This window comes from Meles meles, chromosome 18 (assembly GCF_922984935.1).
Source record: "Meles meles chromosome 18, mMelMel3.1 paternal haplotype, whole genome shotgun sequence".
NCBI lineage: Eukaryota > Metazoa > Chordata > Mammalia > Carnivora > Mustelidae > Meles > Meles meles.
The window spans coordinates 38,413,065-38,421,527 of record NC_060083.1 but is presented as its reverse complement, the minus strand read 5'-3'; positions in this window follow the sequence as shown (position 1 = coordinate 38,421,527).

The following is an 8,463-nucleotide window of genomic DNA, read 5'->3' as shown; positions in this document are numbered from 1 at the left end:
CTGCGAATGGGGAGGAAAATGCACTTTGGCCCGGGTGTGGTCAGCCATGGAAAGAGCCAACAAGCCCCTCCTTACCTGCATGGGCGGGACCGGAGATGGACAGAGGGCTCTGTCCATTTCCACTCACTCACCTCTCTGCCCATTCACTCACTCATCGCCCATTCACGGATTCATTCATTCACGGAGCCCCTCAACGACACTCATGTTTTCTTCTCATTTTGGGGTCTCTCTCTCTTCTTTTTTCACACCCTTTTCATTTAATTAATTTATTTTAAAAGATTTTAACTTTTTAAGTTGTCTCTGCATCCAATGTGGAGTTCAAATCTGTAACTGCGAGACTGATACTGACTGGGCTGGGCTCACCAGTGGGGCAAGCCCCGCCCCTTTTACTTTTTAACCTTTTATTTATTTTTATTTTATTTTATTTTAATTAATTTTTTTAAAGATTTTATCCATTTGTTTGGCAGACAGAGATCACAAGGAGGCAGAGAGGCAGGCAGAGAGAGAGGAAGGGAAGCAAGCTCCCTGCCGAGCAGAGAGCCCGACGTGGGGCTCCATCCCAGGACCCCGGGATCATGACCCGAGCCGAAGGCAGAGGCTTTAACGCACTGAGAAACCCAGGCGCCCCTTAACCTTTTTTTTTTAAACCAAAGTATTACATGGTCTAGTTTATTTTATTTTTCAAAGATTTTATTTATTTATTTGACAGAGAAAGACACAGAGCCACCCAGGAGCCCCGAGAGAGAGAATCTTAAGTGCTGGTTGTAGAACCCGACTCAGTGATTGGTCTCATGATCCTGAGATCAGGACCTGAATTGAAATCAAGAATCAGAGGCTTAGGGACGCCTGGGTGGCTCATTCGTTAAGCGGCTGCCTTTGGCTCAGGTCATGATCCTAGGACCCTGGGATCGAGCCCCGCATCGGGCTCCCTGCTCAGTGGGAAGCCTGCTTCTCCCTCTCCCACTCCCCCTGTTTGTATTCCCTCTCTTGCTGTCTCTCTCTCTGTCAAATAAGTAAATAAAATCTTTAAAAAGAAAAGAAAGAATCAGATGCTTAACCAACTGATATATCCAAGTGAGTGGAGATTTTATTAAATAATTTCTACACCCAATGTGGGGTTTGAACTCCCAACCGGAGATCAAGCGTTGCACACTCCACTGACTGAGCTGGCTAGGCACCCTCTCATTATTTATTTTGATGTTCAAATGATCCAACTTCATAGAGTATGTGCTTCCTGCTGTTTCCCATAGCCTGTGACTTATCTCCATTCTTTTATGGGCATTTTCTTAATTTTTGGCACATCCAGACGTTCTGGGCTCAACTCGTCACTTTCCCCATCCCAGTCCTGACATCCGCCACTTCTCTGAGGAGCCAGGTTCCTTCTAGTCCCGGGAAGAGGTGTTCTCATTCCTACGGGGAGGCCAAGAAGAATGCTTCAGAGCCCTTCGAGGGATCAGAACTGGAACCGCACATACACGCAGATGCACAGACATCTGTATATCACAAACCACAAGTTCATGACTGAGACTTCCAGCTCTCTACCCCAACCACAGGGCTTTCTCAGCTTTCTTCAGTTCCATATGACAACTCTCTTCAACAGTGGGAGATCTGGCTCCTGACCCCTCACAAATATTTACTCCTCTGCTAATCCTATGGTACGCAGAAAACGGTCCCAGCACCACTCATTTGAAACACAGGTTCATTGTTTGTGTGTGCGTCTTAAGAGTTCTTCCCAATCCTCATTTAGACTTTTTGAGTGTGTAAAATTTGAACATAGTTCAGGGCGCCTGGGTGGCTCAGTGGGTTTAGCATCTGACTCTTGGTTTTGGCTCAGGTCGTGATCTCAGGGTTGTGAGATGGAGCCCCATGTTGCATTCCGCATTTAGTGGGGCATCTGCTTGGGATTCTCCCTCTCTCTGCCCTTACTCCGGCTCTTCCTCCCTCTCTTTAAAATAAAATAAATAAAAGCTTAAAAAAAAAACCCACCATGGACATGGCTCTAAGAGTTAAAATTATGCAGAAATTTATATTCATAGAAGTGTCATCCAACAGTCCCACACTCCTTCCATTTTGCTCTCATCTATTTCCTGTAGGAAACGAATCTCCTTAGTTTCTGAGCTATCCTTTCTCGGTTTCTTTTTGCAGAATTAACCAGATGGATGTCTATTTTATTACTATTTCTTTTTCTTGCAGAAAAGGTAGCGCATATATTCTTTTCTACTTTGCTTTTTTAAATAAATTATTTTATTGGGGTGCCTGGGTGGCTCAGTGGGTTAAAGCCTCTGCCTTCGGCTCAGGTCATGATCTCGGGGTCCTGGGATCAAGCCCCGCATCGGGAGGGAGCCCGATTCCCCCTCTCTCTGCCTGCCTCTCTGCCTACTTGTGATCTCTCTGTCAAATAAATAAATAAAATATTTTTTAAAATTATTTTATTGTGTTTTTAATTTTACTTTGCTTTTCATTCACTAAACAATCCATCTGGAAATTATTTATTTGTTTATTTTTATTCTTTAAGATTTTATTTATTTACTTGAGTGAGAGAGAGAGAGTGAGCGAGAGAGAGAGCACAAGGGGAAGGAGAGGGAGAAGCAGGCTCCCTGCTGAACAGGGAGCCCGATGCGGGGCTCAATCCCAGGACCCTGAGCTGAAGGCAGACGATTAACCAATTGAACCACCCAGGCGCCCCCATCTGTTTATTTTTAAATATTTCATTCTCAAGTAATCTACACCCACCCAACATGGGGCCCGAACTCAACCCCGAGACCAAGGGTCACGTGCTCTTCTGACTGAGCTGGACTGGCGCCCCCAGAAAGCATTTGATATCAGCTCATAGAGATCCCCCTCTGTGGGTGGGTATTCTGTAGTCTGTAATGCAAATTCTCTAGATACAGGTATTTAGCTTACGTCCAATATTTTGTAATTACCACCAACGCCATAATTAGTAATCTGCCTATGTATGTTTTATTGGTGAAGGTATATATTCTGATTAGATTCCCAGAAGCAGGATTGGTGGGTCAAAAAGTAAATGCACACGTACTTTTGTTAGACACGACCACATATTCCCCGACTAATACTTAACCCTTTCGCATTCCCCCAGCCACCTGTACGAGCACTTGCTTCCCCAGGGCCTCCCAAACGGTGCTGTCCAGCTTTGCACCTTCTGCCAATCGGACAGTGAGAGATGAACTCTTGGGACGTAGGTTTTATGATTATTGAGGGGTGGCCAAGAGATCAGGAGACCACTAACACCGGAAGGACGGGGTTACTAAGAGTTCCCAAGCGGAAGGGGAGGGGCAGGATGCGCCAAAGGAGCCACACAGAGGAGCACCAGGGTCGGGGGGCAGAGGTGGTGAGTGGTGAGCGGGAAATGTAGACAAGAGCCTTTACTACATGGGAAGTAAAGGCTAACAGGTTTAGGACTGGCTAGTATTTCACTGGGCTCCGGGGTGGAGGGTGGGGCGGCCTGATTATCTGCTCCCCAGCCCAGGGTTGATTAGGGCAGGTGGAGAGTGTCCCCGAGTGTGGGAGCTTCCTACCCTGCCAAGCCTGCATTCTTCTATTGTCTGGGCATTATCATTTTCTAGGCCTTTCTCACTGTTGGAGAGACTTCACAGCCCTCTTGCATGCTGTGAGTAGAGCACAGATGTGGGCTGCCTTTGGACTCTTTCAAGGCTGTTTGTATAGGGAAGGATCTTGGAAGGCAGGCACAGGGCCTCTCCAGAGCAAAGGGCGGGTTTCTTTACTGCCCAGTATAATAAAGGTAATGACGCCTTTGGCGGCAGAGGTCAGGTAGGGCTACTGTAAAAAATTCTGGTTTCCTGAGGTTGGAGATCCTCCTTTGTAAGCTGTTTCTATTATTATTAATATTTGTGGATATTACTTTGAAAAACAAAAAGAAAGACATTTAATGGCTGAGGAAGGTATGGAGGTAGTCATTGCAGAAGGCAGCCTCATGCGGCTTCTCCCCGCCCCCCACACACCTGTGTGCCATGGAGAAGACAGTGGGGGGCTCCCGGGACCCCCAGAAGACCCAGGTCACCCCCGGACCTGCACAGACCGGAGGCTGCAAGGCAGCGGGAGGCTGGAAGCGCGCCCCCGTTCTGTGCTCACCGATCCAGGACCCAGGCCGCTGGCCCTCGGCTGCTGGCTCCAGGACATGCCTGCTCCCGGCAGATAAGACTGTGGCCCCACTAAGTAGCACTTGGCCCTTAGTAGGCCCTCATAAGCATCTGTCAGATCAACGAGGAAAAATCCATGCAGGATAGTAGGATTGGAGACCCAGCTAAAAATTCATTTGGGCTCTCTAAAAAAGGGCGTGGGCACTGGGAAGGGAGGGCCAAGGGGGCGGTGGGAGGAGGAGTCATCGTTACTTGGGAATGGGCGGGCCATAGACGATTAACTTCTCCCCGAGCCTCAGTTTCTTCATTTATACCATGGGCATCAATCATGGTTCCATCTGTTTTTGCTTGTAGGGACAACTCAAGGATAGAATATGCAAAAATACTTTCCATACCTGTCGTTGTCTATTGTCACCGCTGGCTGGAGTCCTGGTGGCCCTAAGCCAATTCCTGTGAAGGCCTTGGGTACCCACCAGCGGACAGGAGGCCACAGGGGCCTTCGTTTGTCCAGGGACCCGTTTGTTTCCAACAACCCTTAACCTGCAGGCCCCACCTCCCCTCAGCTCTTTGGTTTTGTCTTCTTGGGGGAAAAGGGGCACTGTTGAGGCCGTATAGGTTTTTTTCTTTGGTCTTGGAATCAGCAAGAAGCCTCGTGGAGAAAGAAGCTGACTTCATATGGGACAGACACGCGGGCTATTTAACTACCTTGCAGTGCTTGAACCCCAAGGGTAGGTGGAGACATTGGGGGGCGGGGGGTTGCAGGACATGGGGATTTGATTTTAGGGCGAAGGGAACAAGGGCCAGTCCAAGAGCTTAGTTCATTGGGGTGGCGGGATTTTCGATGAGCACCAGCACAAGACAACTTTTAAGCGGGTCAGAAGAGAACTCCAGACCCTCTGCGGGCTTCTCCCCATGGCGTGGCCCCAGCTGCATTTCTCTTGGCTCATGGGTGTCTTCCTCCCCCCAGGAGGTTCGGATAGGCAGCCTGAAGAGCTGGGGTGAGCATCCCCGCACCTGCCCAGCCTACCTGCTGTTCTGAATTTAGGACTCGCGCTGCCCGACTCCCATCTTCCCCTATGCATCTGTGTGTGTGCTGGTTGCTATAGTATTTGTTCTTTTTCACTGACAAAGTAATATAATGCTCCTGGTTTAAAAAAAAAAAGTCAAAACTTCAAAATCCTGGAAAGTAGAAAATTCAGTCCTCCCGGGCACCTCCCAGAAACCCCGGGGTTTGCATGAAAACATTTCCTCTGCCTTATTCCCTGATGCGTGCCCAGGCCATAGGACAGACCCATGCCTGGGACCCCCTCGGTGCCCAATGTTTGTTGAATGAATGACAGAACTATGAATGAATGAGAAGTTTGGGATGAATTTTCCAATATTCTTTCCATGTGCTTACCTGCATAATATACTTAGAAAAAATATGGGATCATGGTAGAAGTGTGGTTCTGACCTTTAAAAAAAAAAATTGAAACAATTCCTTGTGGGTATTTCTCCCTGTGACTTTATATCAGGCTTTCTCAGTTTTGGCCCTATGGATATTCAGGGTCGAGTAAGTCCTTGTGGAGGGCAGTCCTGTGCTCCCCAGGGAGAGCAGCATCCCTGGTTTCCGCCCACAAGACGGGAGAACCACACCTTCCACTATCTGATAATAATAAAGGCTTCCAGGTGTTATCAGATGTCCCCTGGTGGGCAAAATTGCCGCCACCAGAGAACAGCAGATTTATAGACCTACTTCTTTTCTTGGCTGGATCTCGGAGTCTTCTAGAGTGGGGCTGTGGAATTTTTTGGCTGATTTGTCAGCACTGCTGAGTTGTTTTCAGTCCCTTGCAAGAGGCCCACCTGAACTTGAGTGTTTCTGCAGGAAGCTTTTCAGAAGTGGGATTGCTGAGCTGAAGCCGGGGCACGCTTGCAGGGAACTGTGCCCTTTCCAGAGCTGGAGCTCACTTCACTCTGTGCTCGGCAGCAGTGGGATTCAGCTTTCCAGTCTTTGCCAGTCTGATGCTGCTTGTGAGCCACAGCCCTTCTGATTTGATTCTCTTGTAGAATCGTATGGCTCGTTCCTTCCAGGAAAATGTTAAGAGCAGCGATCACCAGGAGCTCCCTTTTGGCTCTGATGTTGGCCGTGTCCTTAGAAAAACTGTTATGCCACAGATATGTATGTGCATGTTCTTTATATAAACTCATTTTCCAAGTGCTCTGTAATGGGGTCTTAATGTTCTCTTTGAACATAAGGTTGTTTACAAGAGAGCATTAACGTTTCTAAGCAGTTGAAGGATTTTATTTCTACTGTGATTATTTATTCCTCATGTACTCACTTGCAGCGATAAACAATGGGGCATGTCTCTACTATTTCTTCTGGAATCAACTGAGATTTCCTTTGCAGCCCAAGTAATTTTTCTAAATGTTTATAAATATTATATCTCTGGAATGTAAGCGACGCCAGAGCAGTGACCCCCCTCCTCGCCCCCACACTGCCCCCCATAGCCGTATCCCCAGGGCTTTGAATGGTACCTGGTACCTGATCGATGCTCAGTATAAGTTTTTTGAATAAAGTACTGGATGAGGGATGCCTGGCCAGCTCAGTCGGAAGAATGGGCGACCCTTGATCTCGGAGTTGTGAGTTTGAGCCCCACATTGGGTTGTATTACTAAGTTGTACAACTTAGTTGTATTTCTTAGTAATTGGTTGTATTACTAAGTAATTGGTTGGTTGTATTACTAAGAAATAAACTTAAAAAAAAAAAAAGAGTGGATGGGTTTTGCAACATATAACTTCTGAGAAGCATGGTTCTTTTCTTTGTTTTTCAAATACCCGATCTGTCAAGGGCTGAGAGGTGTCTCCATTTGTTAATTCTTCCATGCTTTTTCTACAGTTTTTCTTTGCCTATTTTTAAAAAAGATTTTATTTATTTGACAGAGAGAGAGAGAGATCACAAGTAGACAGAGGGAGAGAAAGAAGCAGGCTCCCCGCCGAGCAGAGCCCGATGCGAGGCTTGATCCCAAGACCCTGAGACCATGACCTGAGCCGAAGGCAGAGGCTTTAACCCACTGAGCCACCCAGGCGCCCCACATATGTTTTTTAGTAACAGCTTTATTAAAATATAATTCACACACCATAATATTTACCCACTTCAAAGTATATAATTCAGGGGGTTTTTTGTTTTGTTTTGTTTTTGTTTTTGTGTTTTTTTATTCCCAAGGTAGTGCAGCGATCACCACAGTCTTATTTCAGAGCATTTCCATCCTACAAAAAGAGACCCAGGACCCATTGGCAGTCGCTCCTCGCTCTCCCAACCCCTAGCAACCACTAAGCTACTTTCTATCTATCTCTAGGTTTGTACCTGTTCTGGACATTTCTTTTCAGTGGAGCCACAAGATATGTGGAGTTTTGCGTCTGGACTCTTGCACTTAGCACAACATTCTCAGAGTTCATCCATATTATAGAATGTACCAGCCCTTCCTTCCTTTTTATTGCTGAGTAATTCTGCATTGGGTGGAGATGACACATTTTATTCATCAGTTGATGGGCGTTTGGGTTGTTGCCACTTTTCGGCTGTTGCAGAAGGCAGTCGTGCTCACCAGTGCACCACGGATGTCTGTGAGGTTTCGGCTATTATGAATTAATGCTGCTGGGAACGTTCCTGCGCAAGCTTCTGGGTGGACGTGTTTATTTTGTGTTATTTTAATTTTTAAAAAAAGGTTTTAGGGCGCCTGGGTGGCTCCGTGGGTTAAAGCCTCTGCCTTCGGCTCAGGTCATGATCCCAGGGTCCTGGCATCGGGCTCTCTGCTCCGCAGGGAGCCTGCTTCCTCTTCTCCCTCTCTGCCTGCTTCTCTGCCTACTTGTGATCTCTGCCTGTCAAATAAATAAATAAAATCTTTAATTAAAAAAATAAATAAAGGTTTTATTTGTTTGTTTGTTTAGTGCCTTTGTGCACGTGCAGATGGGGCGGGGGGGGGGCAGAGGGTCAGGGAGAGAATCTTAGCAGGCCTAACTGACTGAGCCATTGAGGTGACCCCCCACAACATTTTTTTAATTAAAAAAAAAACAAAAAACAGGGCGTCTTGCTGACTCAGTCCGTTGAACACCAACTCTTGATTTGGGCTCAGGTCATGATCTCAGGGCCCTGCGCTGGGCATGGAGCCTGCTTGAGATTCTCTCTCCTTGTCCCTCTCTTCCATCTGTGCATTCACGGGCATGCGCTCTCTCTCAGAAAAAGAAAAAAAAAAAATCTCTCTTAGTGGATTAAGCCTCTGCCTTTGGCTCAGGTCATGATTCCAGGTTCCTGGGATGGAGCCCTGCATCGGGCTCTCTGCTCAGCAGGGAGCCTGCTTCCCGCAAACCC